Source organism: Festucalex cinctus, chromosome 9, assembly GCF_051991245.1.
Source record: "Festucalex cinctus isolate MCC-2025b chromosome 9, RoL_Fcin_1.0, whole genome shotgun sequence".
NCBI classification, from domain to species: Eukaryota; Metazoa; Chordata; class Actinopteri; order Syngnathiformes; family Syngnathidae; genus Festucalex; species Festucalex cinctus.
The window spans coordinates 28,100,511-28,118,075 of record NC_135419.1 but is presented as its reverse complement, the minus strand read 5'-3'; the positions used below and the strand labels follow the sequence as shown (position 1 = coordinate 28,118,075).

Here is a 17,565-nt window from a genome sequence, read left to right as displayed (position 1 = left end):
GTGGCGGGTTTGGGTGGGGTGCGGGGGGGTCGTGGGGGGCTGGGGACCGGTGGGTCGCTGTGGGGGCCCGCCGTGCCTCGTTCTGCGGCCTTGGGCTCGGGGGTGTGGGCCGGGGCTGGGGCGGGGGTGTTCCGGGCGTCTGGCTCGGCTCGCCGACCGGTGTCTGCTCGGGTGGCTTGGGGGTGGCCTTGGGGCTGCCGCGGCCTGGGGATTCCGGGGGGGGGGGGTGAGGGGGAGGGCGGTGCTCGCTTTGCTGGACCGCGGTTGACGGCTTCTTTCTTTGGTGGTGGTCCTTATGCATGCCAGATCCATCGCACCAGCATCTACTGAAACTCAAACAGAATTTGCCTCTCCCACCCACAGCCCCTTGAATCAGTGGGTGCTGGTGTCTGTGGATCTCACTTTGCTTTATCTATCCTTCCCTCCTTCCTCTCTTTAGTTTTTCCTCTGGTCACTTGAGATCTCAATTTATTGGAAGTTTGAGGTTTCTGGGGTTGGCATAAGACTCTGGTTTTGTAACCACGCAGGAGGGGTTTGGTTGGTGCTGGATTTCACTTTGATGGATTGGATGTACTGGCTTCTATGGATCTCACTCTGCCTCATCGATCCTTCCCTCCTTCCTCTCTTTAGTTTTTCCTCTGGTCTCTTGAGATCTCGCTAATTTGTTGGAATTTAGAGGCTTCCGGGGTTGGCGTAAGACTTTGATTTTGTAACCATGGGGAAGGCAGGAAGTGTTTGGTCGGTGCTGGATTTCACTTTGACTTATCTTTCTTTTCTCTTAATTTTTTCTGACCTTTTCTCTGGTCTCCTGACCATTTGAACCTCACGACTCTGGCAAGATTCTGAAGTACCTGGTTAAGGCGAAGGGTAATGGGATATTTATAAGGTTTTAGGTGAATTCATGAGTATAAATTTATACGTATTTGCACGCACACGCACGCGCGCACACAAACGCACACGCGCACGCGCACGCACGCAAACGCACACACACACACACACACAAAAAAGAGCAATGATGATAAGACGTTGAATCGGTAAGCCTACCGAATGAACAATTCTGAGCTCTTTTATAAGAAAAAAGAAAAAAAAAAGAAAAAAAAAAGAAAGCGAGCTAGCGAGGAATCCGGTGGGGAATCCAAAATCAAAACAGTCATGACGCAGCAGAAAGTCCGTGCTCGCGCTATTACACTGTTTTTATTTTTTTATTTTTCATTATTATTTTTATTTTTTTTTATACACGCACACACATTCTCCACAAATAAACGTGGTCTCCGTGTGGGACCCGCGCCGCCAGCACCGAGCTGAGGGCAAGCGATGTCTCGCCAGTGTCCATTTACACTCCTTCCCGTCACATTCTTGAATGAACTCGGCTCGTGTGGAGAGTGTTAATTGTGCAGTGTGGCCACACACCACACACGGTACGTTCAAAACTGGAACTTCCGGTGATTTTTTCTCTTCACGTGTGGTTTCTGTCAAAGATTGGAAATCGGCCGACAATTTTAAAATCTTACCGTGTGAACCAGGCTTAAGTAGAGTTTCCACTGTAAAAAGAAACATGAAGACAATTGGAGCAATTGGTAAAGGAGTGACTGTGGATATGAGATAGACAAAAGGGTAAGCAAGCAAAAAGGGAAGAATAGGAATTGATAAAAAAAATAAAATATATAATAATCCCTGTAAAGTGAAAATAAATGCTTTCTAGATTTGACACACCACAAAGAATGTTATTAAGAACCCTGCCAAATTTGAATGATGAAAAACATTGTCAGGTATACCATAGATGATAAAACGCGAGTCAGGTTATTTCATTCATATTGGGTTTTCACTGGTCATGTGACCGGTGATTATCCAATCGCCACCGAAGGTGGTGACGTCATATGGCAGCGCGGTCAGTATAGGAGATTTAACGCGGATGTACCATAGCGCCGGTAGAAGGAGTGGGGTAGGTGTGCTTCGCCGCGAGCTACAAGTTTGAATCTTTCTTTCTCGCATATTTTAACTTTGGTTTTGGAACTAAACCAGCTTATTGCATGGATTTATAGGAGCCCTCTACCGTGACCAGTCGAGTGTTTTACGTTCACGCAGCGGGGTGGCATTAGGGCTGGGCGATATGGACCAAAACTCATATCCCGATATATTTTGGCTTAATATCGATACACGATATATATGTATGTATTTTTTGTTTTTTTTCCCTCCGCAAGAAAATTTGGAGTCAAAGCTAAAATATAACATGTCACAAATAGTTTTATTGAAACCTCATAGTTCAGTGAATAGGGGCTAAATCAAATAAGTAAAAATAAATAAATAAATAAATAAATAAATAATAAGCAGGTTTCTTCACCTGGTTCATGAAAAATGTTCAGTTGTTCAAATAAAATATAAATGCTGTGTAACCATTTTTTAAATTAAAGGTCTGACTGTAGGTGCACAGTTAAATAAAAATCTAATCTTGAAAATATCCTATACTATAATCAGCCGATCTTTTTCTGAGCTCTATGCACGAGAAAAGTACACACATATACACTAATAACTATAAGTGGTTTACTGAAATAAAATTATAGAATTTCTTCCCCTTTCTGAGAAATCCACAGATGCAAATAAGGATCATTACAAAAGCATAAAATATGACAAGCCCTAACTGACGGTTTATGACTGGAGCTCCTGCAGCATGCAGCTACACACACTTTATCCTTAAATTTGCGGCACTGTTTAGATGGTGAAAAGTATTTGTAGTGCTTCCACGGTCCACCCCTCACTTGCACTTGTCTATTGCTCTCCTCTCAGTGTAGCGAGTGTAGTGTAGCTTTTTGCTAGCCATTCATGCTCACTGCTGCTCGCTGGCTCAGGAGCTCGTCACACGGGAGGCGACGTTGCTCGCTCTCCATTCATTTCCTATGGAAGCAAGGCGACAAGGCGAAAATGGCCTCCCCTCTTCTCTCTCGGCGACGTTCGTGTATGTGAAAAATCGCGCACGTCAACGTCCACGTAGGTCCGCGACGCGATACTAGAAAGTTGAAACGTCACGACAGCACGGTTCTGTTCTATGTGCTCAGTTTGATTTGGGTGCTTGTTGATCTTGAAATTAATAAAGGCTTTAAAAATAAATAAATAAATAAATAAACCATGTTCAACTTTTGTCCCGTCGCCAAGGCTTCAACCAATCCGCGAAGGTTTCATTGATGAGCCAATGAACGCTGGGCATGCTCGACAGTGCGATACACAGCAAAATGTGAGGATCTCATTTTAGCAGGGTCTCATCATCCTGTTTTATATGACACTTTACGCAACGAATTCCATGACGTGAACAGGACACTTAGTAACAATAGTTAAGTAATATTCCAGTAATATATTGTGAATCTTCATCCTCGAACTATGTAGTGGAACGTCCGTTTACAATGATTCCCTCCAATTTAATAGCCAATCAAATCTGTTGTCAACAAGCCGCGCTAGAGGGTGATGTTAGTCTCTGCCGCCGTCGCAACTGCTTGTCGCTTCCTGTGTGTGGCGAGAAGTACCCCGTCGCCTCCCATGTGTCCAGTTTAACATGGGAGGCGACGCGATACTTAATTCGCTGTTGCTTATCGCCTACCGTGTACAATCAATTCTTCTGCCGTGCTTGGAGTGTTGGAGAAGAGGAGAAGTAGAGAGTGAAGGAGAAGTGTGCTTCATACAAAAGTGCGAAGTGTCGCCCCTCCCTCGCTCCCTCTTTTTTTTTTTTTTTTTACCGCGATTTGCATGAGTACTTCACAAGTGTGGAGCGTCACCCCCCTCCCCTCCCCCTCACACCTCCTGTGCACGAAAGAGGAGGGGGAGGGGGCAGTGAGTGCAGCAGACGCAGCACACAGCGCTATATCGATATAGACGAAATGGCCTAATTCCATATCCCATTTAAAAATATATCGATATCATTTTTATATCGATATATCGCCCAGCACTAGGTGGCATGTTATGCACCGCGACGCCGGGTGAGTGAAATGTTTGTTGCTGTCATCGTGAGAGTCAGCTGGGCTTATTTAATGTGATTAGCGATGCTGTTAATATGCTATCTGTTTTTGAATGTTTGAATGAAGCAATTTGAACGGTTAAAGAACCTCAACTATGTTACTTTATTGTTGACAGAATTATGAATGCCGATGACAACTGTTGATAACTGTTGATTATGTATTGATGATGTTAGAGATGATACTTATGTAAATATTGCTAATATTTATATGGATGATTTTATGTGCACATTGGAATATGCAATTGTAATGAACATTAATATGATTGAGAATTTATGGTACTGTTGTTAGGCCGGGTTCTCAACTGATGGTGAGCTAAAAGTAGGACCTGCACCTACAAATTGAAATGGATTGAAACCTCTCCCCTCCGTGAGCCGGCACCTTACCGTGGTGGAGGGGTTTGCGTGTCCCAATGATCCTAGGAGCTATGTTGTCTGGGGCTTTATGCCCCTGGCAGGGTCACCCATGGCAAACAGGTCCTAGGTGAGGGGCCAGACTAAGCACGGCTCAAGAACACCTTATGATGTATAAAATTATTGGAAACAGGTTTCCCTTGCCTGGACGCGATTCACCGGGGCCCCCCTCTGGAGCCAGGCCTGGAGGCGGGGCTCGTTGGCGAGCGCCTGGTGGCCGGGCCTGCACCCAAGGGGACCGGCCGGGCACAGCCCGAAAAGGCAACGTGGGTCCCCCTTCCCACGGGCTCACCACCGGTGGGAGGGGCCAAAGGGGTCGGGTGCTGACCAGGCTGGGCGGCAGCCATGGGGGGAGACCTTGGCGGACCGATCCCCGGCTACAGAAGCTGGCTCTTGGGACATGGAATGTCACCTCTCTGGCAGGGAAGGAGACCGAGCTGGTGTGTGAGGCCGAGAAGTTCCGACTAGATATAGTCGGACTCGCCTCCACACACAGCTTGGGCTCTGGTACCAGTCCTCTGTCCATCTTCTTCCGCTTATCCGAGGTCGGGTCGCCGGGGCAGCAGCTTTAGGAGGGAAACCCAGACTTCCCTCTTCCCAGCCACTTCAACCAGCTTCTCCGGCGGTATCCCAAGGCGTTCCAAGGCTAGCCGAGAGACATAGTCTCTCCAGCGTGTCCTGGGTCTTCCCCGGGGCCTCCCGCCGGTGGGACATGCCCGGAACACCTCTCCAGGGAGGCGTCCAGTAGGCATCCGAACCAGATGCCCGAGCCACCTCAGCTGGCTCCTCTCAATGCGGAGGAGCAGCGGCTCGACTCTGAGCCCCTCCTGGATGACCGAGCTTCTCACAGATTTCTCTAAGGGAGAGCCCGGACACCCTGCGGAGGAAACTCGGCCGCTTGTATCTGGGATCTCGTTCTTTCGGTCACGACCCACAGCTCGTGACCATAGGTGAGGGCCGGAACGTAGATCGACCGGTAAATCGAGAGCTTTGCCTTTTGGCTCAGCTCTTTCTTCACCACGACGGACCGATACAGAGTCCGCATCACTGCAGAGACTGCACCGATCCGCCTGTCGATCTCCCGCTCCATCCTGCCCTCACTCGTGAACAAGACCTCAAGATACTTGAACTCCTCCACTTGGGGCAGGACCTCATCCCCGACCCGGAGAGGACACGCCACCCTTTTCCGACTGAGGACCATGGTCTTGGATTTGGAGGTGCTGATCCTCATCCCAACCGCTTCACACTCGGCTGCGATATTATATTATATTATTATTAATATTAATAACACTGCCTGCTCTATTTTTGGTTGTAGTTGAGACGATGGCAATAAGCCAAAACTTCAAATTAAATAAAATAATGATCAGAAATAGCGGTAGTAGGGAAGAGTGGTGTAAGTAGTGCCAGTTTTTATTTAGTGTCTTTTACACAAGGGGATTGATAACAGAAATGCCTCCAACTAAAATATATTCATATAGTTTTAGGATGTTCTGCATCTCTGGGAGCAATCACTTTGGATCTTCCATCCATCCATCCATCTTCTTCCGCTTATCCGAGATTGGGTCGCAGGGGCAGTAGCTGTAGGAGGGAAACCCAGACTTCCCTCTCCCCAGGCACTTCAACCAGCTTCTCCGGCGGGATCCCAAGGCGAGAGTCTCTCCAGCGTGTCCTGGGTCTTCCCCGGGGCCTTCCGCCGGTGGGACATGCCCGAAACACCTCTCCAGGGAGGCGTCCAAGAGGCATCCGAACCAGACGCCCGAGCCACCTCAACTGCTTCCTCTCGACGCGGAGGAGCAGCGGCTCGACTCGGAGTCCCTCCCGGATGACCGTGCTTCTCACCCTATAGGGAGAGCCTGGACACCCTGCGGTGGAATCTCATTTCGGCTGCTTGTATCCGGGTTCTTGTTCTTTCGGTGACAACCCACAGCTCGTGACCAGCTCTTTCTTCACCACGACGGACCGATAGAGAGTCCACATCATTGCAGACGCTGCACCGATCCGCCTGTCGATCTCCCGCTCCATCCTGCCCTCACTCGTGAACAAGACCCCAAGATACTTGAACTCCTCCACCACAGTAAGGTGCCGGCTCACGGAGGGGCACGTTGGATCTTCGATAAACTATTTGAGAAATATGGCTTTAGAAAGAAATAGTGGTTTTGTGGCACTAATGGGTTGTTTCAATAGTCAGAATTCAGTGCGGCAAATTGTGCCATTGATCACTGATGTAAAATAAGAACATTTTTATATCGAAGACAAATTCAATACAAAACTTTGATTTGCAGGTTTCAGTGGCCTTTTCTTCTTTCATTCTTTTCTTTCCTGTTCAGCCTTTTTATCTTCTCTTTCCTTGTGAGCCTTCTCCAACTCCATCTTCTCAGGTGTGTCAGTCATAATTCTTGTTTTCACTTTCTTTTGTGAAAACAAATGAAAATGAAAACAAACTCTAATGACAATTTTTAGCAATTCTGTTCTTTTCTTTTTGTGGATTTTGACAAATACCTTTTGAAGATACATAACTAGGGAGGAGCCGGATATCCGTACAACATGAGTACTGATAATTATTTTTTTCCAGATACGAACTATGGGAGACCAAAATGTTGGGACATTTCCATCTAACAGGGCTGAAAGAAACTATGCTGGAAGAACCAATGAGCTTTTTGCAAGAGCAACTCCTCGATGACAAAAGCCTCTCATTAATTATGAGGGATGCGCCAGATGACGGAAGAAAGGCTTTGAGGATATTAAGGGAGTATTATGCCGGGAAAGGTAAACCTCACATAATCAGTCTGTACACGATGCTTACTTCACTTCAGAAGGGAGACGACGAGAACATAATGGACTACATCATCAGAGCTGAGGCCGCCATCACAGCATTGAGAAATGCAGGTGAAATGTTGGGAGATGGTTTATTAGTAGCCATGGTCTTGAAGGGACTGCCTAAAAGTTTTAAGCCATTCGCAATACATGTGGCACATGCAGAGGATGACATCAAGTTTGCAGATTTCAAAACTAAGCTGCGAAGTTTTGAAGAGACGTAAAAGACTAATGCAGCTGAGTCAAGTGACAGAGTAATGAAGACTCAAGGGAGAGCTGGACATTGTCACATCAAAGGAAATGCATGAGACTGGAACAAAGAGGACACAGAGATTACATGCTTCAAGTTTGGCATCAAAGGGCATTGTGCGAAAGCGTGTCGACAGAAGACATGGTGCAGTCATTGCAAAAAGGACACACACATAGACGCCACATGCAGACGAAAGGACAAAGACAAACAGGATCTCAGCGGATGACAACGTCGACTACGTGTTCAACATGAGCGACGGACGGTCCGGTACCTAGGAGCAGACGGCGTGCAACATCCAGGAACGAGGTCTGATGGTGGACACGGGGGCTACCTCTCACATCGTTACCGACGCCACCAAGTTTAAGAGCTTCGACAGCACGTTCCGACCAGAGAAACACTGCGTTGGGTTGGCACATGGAACCCCATGCAGCGGAGTCACACAGAAAAAAGTTAACACAGTTTTACCTTCTCGACAGCCATGGACAGCAACGCAAGGCGACGTTAAGGGACACACTTTTCATACCGACCTACCCCCAGGACATCTTTTCACTGAAGGTGGCAACTACCAGTAGTGCTACGGTGATCCTCAAAGGAGAAAACGTACTGACAGCCAGAGACTGTACCAAATTTGATATACATGTGTATGACAAGCTGTACTATTTGCATACCGAGGGTGAGTCTAATGACAAGTTGAATGCATGCCATGACATTCACACATGGCATCAGATAATAGGCCACTGCAATTATGATGATGTTCTCAAACTGCAAAATGTAGTTAATGGTATGCAGATCAAAGGCAAAACTACTAAGCCTGCAAAAGAGTGTCAGGTGTGTATTGAGGGAAAATTTGCTCAAACGAGAAATAGGAACCCCGATACGAGAGCAAAGGCTTTGTTAATAGTTGGTACACACAGACCTAGCAGGTCTAATATCTCCAAACTCAAAAGATGGGCACAAATATGTACAGTCGTTCACTGACGATTACTCGGGTGCTATATTTGTATACTTTCTGAAACAGAAAAGCGACACTGTACTAGCCACAGAAAGGTTTCTCGCTGACATATCCCCTTACGGGAAAGTGGGGTGTATCAGGTCCGACAACGGGACTGAATACATGTGCAATGAGTTTAAAATACTCTTAAGGAAAAACAGAATAAGGCATGAAACGTCAACCCCATATTCCCCACACCAGAACGGGACTGTGGAGACAGGTTGGCGCACACTTTTCGAGATGGGTAGATGCATGATAGCATAAAGCGGGCTACCTTAATACTTGTGGCACTACGCAGTACAAACTGCAGCAATAGTACGCAACAGATGCTTTAACAGACTACAGGAAAGACTCCTTACCAGCTGTTAACAGACAAGAAGCCAAACTTGTCCAAAATGCAAAAATTTGGGTCTGTATGTTGCACATACAAACAGGACAAAGAAAAACTAGATACCAAATGTGACGGAGGATTATTTGTAGGATATGATAAAAACAGCCTGGCATATTTAGTATATTATCCAGACTCACACAAAGTACAAAGACACAGGCTAGTTAAATTTGCGAGCAAGGAAGTTGTGGAAAAAAGACACAAACAGATGCGACAAATCAATACACTGATAATAACGAGGTAGAACTACCTGTACCTAGGACTAGGGAAACTGCAGGAGGTCCCATCAAAGGAGAGAAGACACTCCAGAAACAATCTCAGAGAGATGTGCACACAATGAGAATAAAGGTGCAGTGGAAAATGAACCTGAAAGTAGAAGATATCCAACTAGGGACAGCGTGAAACCTAGATACTTAGAAGACGACATAATAGAAGACGAGGATTGTGCTGGTGTTCATACCACAGTCGACGACTGCTACAGAGCTGTTTTGTGGTACACCGAAAAATTTTGAGGCAGCTAAGAAATCAGCTAAACTCTAAAGAATGGGTAAAACCAATGGATGATGAGATCCACTCATTCAATGAAAACAAAACATTTACTTTGTAACCGTACCAAAAGGCCAGAAAAGTGGGAGGTAAATGGATATACTCTATCAAGAGAAATGGAAATGGCAGACTACATAAACAAGGTACTAAAATGTTTTCACATCCATGATGACAAATCATGGGACAATTGCTCTTGCCAAGAATCCAGTCTACAGACAGAGATGTAAATACATGGACATAAAATACCATTTTATCATGTCTAATGAATGTGTGATAATGGGAGAATAACTTTGAAGTGTTCTACTCAAATTGCTGATATAATGACAAAGCCGGTAACAAAGTTGAAACTTAGAAAGTTTGAAGGCATTATTTTTGGAGTTTGAAATGTGTAAGACAGAGGTCCACATTCATTCTGTATTTTTGGTTTTCTTTAAATTCCAACAACCTGAGTACAAGTGGGGGTGTTGAGAGATTATGTCCTCAATTGATTGTTTTATGTACTCATGTGTAATGTGTGCGCTTGTGCCACTGTGAGGCGCTCGAACACTGTTCTTTTATCTTCCTTTCTTCTTTTAGGCAGGAGAGAGACCCCGGGCATGTCCACAGACAGCAAGAGGACTCCTCCACACTGCCCCTGCTTGGCAGTTGCACGTCGACCTGGGAAAACAACTAAAGTTCCCCCAGGCACATCGCAGCAACATCTCTCCGGCCAGACATGATAATTACCTCTGAGGCTTCAATACACCTGATCATGCTGGAACTCACAGTACCCTGGGAAAAGCGCGTTGAGGAAGCCAACGAAAGGGAACGTGCCAAGTACCAGTAACTGGTGGAGGAGTGCAGGGGTAGGGGCTGGATTTTCTACGAGCCGATAGAAGTTGGCTGCAGAGGCTTTGCTGGATGATCCTTCTGCAAAGTCCTAGGACGTTTGGGTGTGACAGGAGCGGTTCAAAAAGAAGGCCATTAAATCAGCTAGTGAAGCCGCAGAGAAAGCTACCAGGTGGCTATGGCTCAAAAGGGCAGATCCGTGGGCTGCGACTGGGACGCAAGCCGAGGTGTGATCAACCTCGGCTGGGTCACCTGGGCAAGAGTGTCTGATGAAACACTCAATGAACCCAGGCTACATCACTGATGATGTGTCCCAGTTGCATCCAGGAGATGTTTCTCTTAAGTATCTTCCTTTTACTTTGAGCCTGGAGGCTGTAGAGTGCAGATGTGCTTTGTTGTGCTCCACAATAAATATGCCATACTTGGCTAAAGAAGCTTCATCTTTCCGTCATCCATTCATCCGAATGCATCGTTAAGCTGCTAAAACTTAACAATGTCAATCAAACATTTATAGCAAATCATATGATAAACCCTTCCATCCATCCATTTTCTTGACCATTTATTCATCACAATGGTTGCGGGGGGTGCTGGCGCCCATCTCAGCTGGCTCTGGGCAGTAGGCGGGGGACACCCTGGACTGGTTGCCAGCCAATCGCATGGCACACCGAGACGAACAACCATCCACACTCACAAGCACACCTAGGGACAATTCGGAGTGCCCAATTAACCTGTCATGCATGTCTTTGGAATGTTGAAGGAGACCGGAGTACCCGGAGAAGACCCACGCGGGCACGGGGAGAATATGCAAACTCCACCCAGGAAGGCCGGAGCCTGGACTCAAACCTGAGTCCTCAGAATTGGGAGGCGGACGTGCTTATGATAAACCCATCCATCCATCCATCCATCCATCCATCCATCCATCCATCCATCCATCCATCCATCCATCCATAATCTACCGCCTATCTGGGGTCGGGTCGCGGGGGCAGCAGCTTTAGCAGGGAAGCCCAGACTTCCCCCTCCCCAGCCACTTCAACCAGATCCTCCGGTGTGATCCCAAGGCGTTCCCAGGCCAGCCGAGAGACATAGTCTCTCCAGTGTGTCCTGGGTCGTCCCCGGGGCCTCCCGCCGCTGGGACATGCCCGGAATACCTCCCCAGGGAGGCGTCCAGGAGGCATCCGAACCAGATGGCCGAGCCACCTCAGCTGGCTCCTCTCAACACGGAGGAGCAGCGGCTCGACTCTGAGCCCCTCCCGGATGACCGAGCTTCTCACCCTTATGATAAACCCATTAAAAAGAAATTTACCTGTTAAACTCCTTCCTATTTACTTCCAAATTCACGTTTTCATTCGCATCCATATCTAATCAGTAGCAGGACGAACTCACTTAGCAGACGGTGACCAAAACGGTGACTTCCTGCTTTTGCATCAAATAATCAAGGGAACAGTAAACCAAGATAGCATTTGTGACTTGCTCCGACAGAAGGGTCCACACGTGGATCAGTTTTGAGTGACAAAAACTGATTCTTTGAACAAAGGTGTCGATTTTGAGATTTCTCCAAAAATAGCCTCCTTGAAGTCTCTATTTTCATTTTCCAGCAACACAAAATTATAATAAAAATGTATGAAGATAAATCATTAATAGAAGTGCATCTTTAGCCAATGTGTTTTAGCTGATTTAACTAGCGGCCTGTTTCGGAAACCTGCCTCAAAATAACCCAGAGTTCTTCGCCTCTGTCACTTCACAAATGATTGATATAAATGGACGTAGAAACCAGTAAAAGTCGAAATACACCATGGCTTCACATTCTGTCGCTGCGGCTGAAGCTGGCTGTGTTTATCCACTGTTTATCTGCACAGGGCGCTGTGTGAAAAGCCGTTTGGCTCTGGCAGAAACCACAAAGTAATCGCGTCACGAAAACAGCTCAACTCAATGTTCGATATGATTGGAGTTTATCTAGTATTGCAAAAGTTTAGAGCGTCTGTATTTACGCTACTTCATACAACACGCCTCACTGTAGTTAGTTCTTTTATTTGATCTAAATAAAATGGTTTTCTGACTTTTTATCAGTTAAAAAAAATAAAATAAATACACAAATGCTTTTACTTTCTGATTGTATAGTCGAGTGTGCCAGCGCAAAGCCTTTACATACTGTATCCACTCCCACGGTATGCAATGATGCTAAAAATAGATTCGCTTTTGGGCTCACATATACACTAGCGTAGAACGACTTTGAGTTGAACAAAGTTGTTTCAGCAGTAATGTCCTATTTCGCGCAGCTGATTAATGATGCCTTTGATTGATCGTGTAAATTATGGTATTAAAGGCGATCACCATTCATGTATAAAATACCAATTATCGACCATTCACGATCAAGCTGATCAGATTGGCTAAAGTCTACGTCCCAGTTTTTGAAATCTGGTCACCCTAGTTATTATGCCAGCATGTATCTACAATTGCAGACTTAAGATATTAGTTCACGTTATCTAGCCGCATTAGCAGCTGAATATACTGTAAGCTTGATTATTATAAGAATTTATTTTCTGTTTGTGAAACGTGTTGAACAGATGCGTCTTTTGTGATTTCTAATCTATATTGCTCACTATATAGATTACACTACATTACATACATACATTACACTACACTACATACATTACTTATGGAATAACAAATACATTTTAGACATGAATAGTTACTTAGTCCCTACCGTTTTTCTAATAACATTACTTTGCTTGGTCAGTTATTTATTTCAAATGGCTCATTTTTATCAGACCAAAAATGCATTGTAAAATATTGTATTAATATTCATATTCGCAAATTTGGTATTCTTTTAAATGCAGTCCCTGATGGAGTCGTCATGCCATTTAGAGGTTTGGCAAGCGTTCAACCGGAATTCCATCCATCCATCCATCCATCCATCCATCCATCCATCCATCCTTCCATCCATCCATCCATCCATCCATCCATTCATCCATCCATTCATTTTCATGACCACTTATTCCTCATAAGGGTCGTGGGTCCGCTGGAGACTATCCCAGCTGGCTTGAGGCAGTAGATGGGGTACACCCTGAACTGGTTGCCAGCCAATCGCAGATAACCAGAGTTTAAATTGATTATATTTACTGATCCAATAAAGATTGAAATATATGGGATTTGTGTCTGTTTAAAATACAAGGGGGCGGATGGCAGCCATCTGTGCCACCCAGGTGAAACGGGACCATCCATGTGGACGGTTCCATCCCGTCGGGGCAGGCTGCGAGGCGACTGTGATGCTCAGGAGGAGTGGTTTCAATCGATGCAAATGGTTATTTTGCCATCCAGCGTTCCGGAGGGGGCATTCCCATCTTTTGAATTGTGCTTGACACGTGAGCGCTCCGTGTGGAAATGAGACGTGTGGAAGTCCGGCACGGTTGTCATATGCAAAAGGTATATCCATTCGTTATAACACTGCTGCATTCCCTTCCCCTCCAGCCTCCAGCTGCGTTCCCTGTAGAATCTTGGCTGTATTAAGGGTATAATCAAAACTTCTTGACTATCACTGGCTCCAGTAGGAGTCTTGTCACCATCTGTTTGCCGTGCATGCGGGCCACGGTTGCCAGACAATGTGTCAAGTATTCCCCACAATGTCAACTGTTTACTTCGCTGGAAAATCAGAAGATTGGCGGGAGAAATGATTGATCGAGAGTAGGGCTGGGTATATTTGTGTACCTGGTGATACGATACGTATCTCAATACATACCTCTATGATTCGATATAATTTTACACTATACGAGACAATAATATACAGTATAGCCTTACTGCTCCTTAGTTTATGTTTAACACAAACATCCATATACTCAACAAAGTATGCATATATCTTCAATTTATTTAAGAAAAAAAGCATAAAGTTTGCTTGGAGATTGAAACATCATCTGAACAATAAATTGAGGTGCTTCAAAAATTTGCTGGCCATTTTTCTCATGAGAGCAGCCAACCACTGAAATTCACCTCCAGAACAATTTGTCTGAATTTCAGTATTTTTTTTTAACCTTTTTAGGCCGTCAGGTCAGACACGTTTTCGTTCAGTTTCGCTCCACTACCAGGGGCACTAAATAATCTTTACTTCATAAAATATATTTATCAGTAGTAAGTAAGAATCCGTGGAGTTCACCCTGTGAAAACCCGCCAATTTTGTGTTTTCGGTGGTGAAACCCCGGCACTATTTTGCGATGAGGCGCAGTGATCTCTGGTGTGGGCGTAGTGCTATTAGGTCGGTAGTGGTGTGATTTAGGTCACATGAGCCAATCAGGTAGCTGCTGCTTTCTCCTCACCATAGCAACCGCATAACAAAAATGGCGACCACAACGTCGGAGAGCGAAAGGAGAAAAAAAGTTAGAAAGAAAGTGGTGAAAAAACTTCGTTCCCGTTCAGGTTTGCCCATCGCTTCAGCTGGCCCCGTCCTTCCAGCCATCTGCATCATTTGTAAAAATAAATTTCAAAGTATACTCGTCTGGGATTGGAAGGAACACGGAAGCGGGATCATCTCGCCAAAGCAGAAACATTGTCAGCAGGTATGTGCTACACACACGCGTGCCCATTTCTGTTATTAATGTGACCGATATTTAGTATAGGGCTGAAAATAATTTGTTGCTAGGTTAAGTTTTAAGGCTATAGTTTAGTAAAAACGCGAGCTGCTGAATGATTTATCGAGTGAATCCAACAGTTGTTACCAAACTCGAGTTACCTGTGCCCATCAGAGTCATAATATAGTCACAGCTACACACTCCCTTTTCCCCAAACTCTCTCTCATCAACCTCAACAAACACTTTACTTTACTTAAATCTGTGATGTGCATATACTGTAAAGAGGTGATGTGACAATAACACTTATAATGTAATTCTTTTTTGTCTAAAGGCGGGTTGGTTGCTGCAGGCCGCTGAGATGAAGAAAGACTGTTCCATTCTTCTGCATATTCAAGACAAAAGACTGTGTCACAATGGAGGTGCAGTTTTGTTTCAGAGATTACACAAGGTTCTTAAAGTCAACAGCAACAGAAACAGCAACCAGGGACGAACAAATGTGAGTTGTTACATTGCACTATTTCATTGTCACTTTGCTAAAATTCCACATTTCAAAAGTAAAGCATTGGTCAGCAATATGTCACTTGTATTCTGTTTACATTTCGAGACAGCATTAATTAGAAAGCATGACTCTGCACATATTAAGTGAGTGTGTGTGTGTTTTAGACAACCCAATGCTGAGAGCTACAAATTCTTTTTGTGAACAAGTAATCCGTCAAAGGATTATAGTTGACAAAGATGTGATGAGAATGGACAAGCTAAGGGGTTTGTGAACAGTGTTAATAAACACGGGGATCTTGATGCTTCAGACTACAGGTAACATATAAATCATTGAAACACATTTATGAAATCTATGGGGAGAGATTTGTCTAAAATCTCACTGTTTCAGAGAAAAATAGTTTGCTGACAAGCTCAATTTAAGTTAAAAATAAATAAATAAATAAAATTGATTCTCTAAAAATGAAAACCAGTTGGTTGTTAATTATTACATGCAAATGTGTTTTTTTGTCTTCTGTATTTATAATTGTTCTTTGACCAAGAAAGTATATAGGCCTATAGGTATATTTGTATTTCTATCCAAATATACGATTATTCACTAGAATTTTCAGTAGGATATCCGAATACCAAAATATTCGATAGCTGCAGCACTAATAATACTAATTTTGAGTTGTGGCACGCCCACACGAGTTATTTTACCACACACCCATGTCAAAACTAGCTTACTGCACACACACTGCACCCCAACTTCAAATTTTTGCTAACGTAATAATAATAATAATAATAATAATAATAATAATAATAATAATAATAATAATAATAATAATAATATATTATACATTTTGTTGGATCCGAAGGCAACTTACATAATTACAGTTTCATATGATTGTAATTGTCTTATTTTCAAATGTTTAAATATTTTCTTGATTTGAACAAAATATAATTGTTTAGAATAATCTTGATTTCAATTATTACCAAAATAATTGTGATGATTATTTTTTTCCATAATAGAGCAGCCCTAGTGTGATGTGAATATGTGTATCTTGTGCTCATCTTTCCCTTTAATTTTCTATTTCAGGCAGGATATACTGAAACGAAGATTGAGGTGTGATTTCCCCCAGCTGGTTTTTCACACCCCTTTCCAGCAACAACTCTGCAATGGTTTTTGTAGAGACATTATCAACAACTGACAAACTTTTAGACAGGGTACCTCACTCATCAGATACATCAACTACTGAGTCTACTGACGTAAGCCAAGAAAGTGACACTAACACATAGCTGGTACAACATCAGGTTGGAAAATCACAGGGCATACGAGGACACTTTACAGTGCAGGGCTGTAAAATCTATGTAAAATCTGCCATTTTGTTTGTTTCATTATCAAGATGTTAACTCTCCATTTTAACACTTTTCAAGCAAAAATAAAAATGTCTGTATTCCATTTTTCCACAACACAGACCTTTGTTAAATTGGTCTGCCAAAATAAAAGCTGTTCCAATGAAGTTCCAAAGGTTTTATTGTGAATGCACATTTGATTTTTATTTTATTATTATTATTATTTTTATTAATATTTTTTGGGTAGGGGGTGGGGGGTATAAATGACATGCTGTGATGACACAATCTGATACTTTAATAAATATTCTATATGTTATAATAATCTGGGCTCTGAATGCATCTATTTCCATCTAGTCCATTTTGCCTTGTTCCAGGTTTGTGGTGCATGGTAGTATTTTTGGCCGATGTATGCTGCTTCTTGTGTACCTTTCATTACGTAATAGGTTGTGAATTGTTTTCATATATGAAACATAAACATAGCTAAATGTAACATCCGTGTGCTGGTTTCACTTCTAGTTGAAGCGTTTTTTTGGCACAAATTTAATATATTTAATTATCTAAATTCACATGATTGCATGTATTTATAACATCTGGGAATGATTTTCTGTTGCCAAATTTAATGTAAGACGTTTTACAACCAAAAACTGCAGCACAAGATTTTCGTTTTTTGTTATTTACCTATATATGCATTTCTGGCTTGTGACAAAATTGGGGCAGGAAAACATTGGGTGAACTTTTAACCCAAAGTTCAGAAGGGTATTATCTATCAAAAAATGCATTGAACAAGTAGTGCCCAGACAGTGGAGCGAAACTCATTTTCTAGGCACTTTTTGGGGGTTCACCCCACGGCCTATTTGTCAAGAACATTATCGTGGGACCCTGCTACCGCACCATATCTTCTATTTCATTATAGGCAATGACTGTATGCTAAATATTTATGACCAC

The 17,565-nt window shown here is 43.8% G+C and overlaps 1 long non-coding RNA gene across 1 annotated transcript; it reads left to right on the top strand.

Annotated features, from left to right (window-relative positions):
* Positions 1–14,485: 14,485 nt before the first annotated feature.
* Positions 14,486–16,942, top strand: LOC144025838 (uncharacterized). Its single transcript, XR_013284966.1, has 3 exons — positions 14,486–14,778; positions 15,122–15,286; positions 16,364–16,942. It is a non-coding gene; the product is annotated as an uncharacterized LOC144025838 (long non-coding RNA).
* Positions 16,943–17,565: the final 623 nt, after the last annotated feature.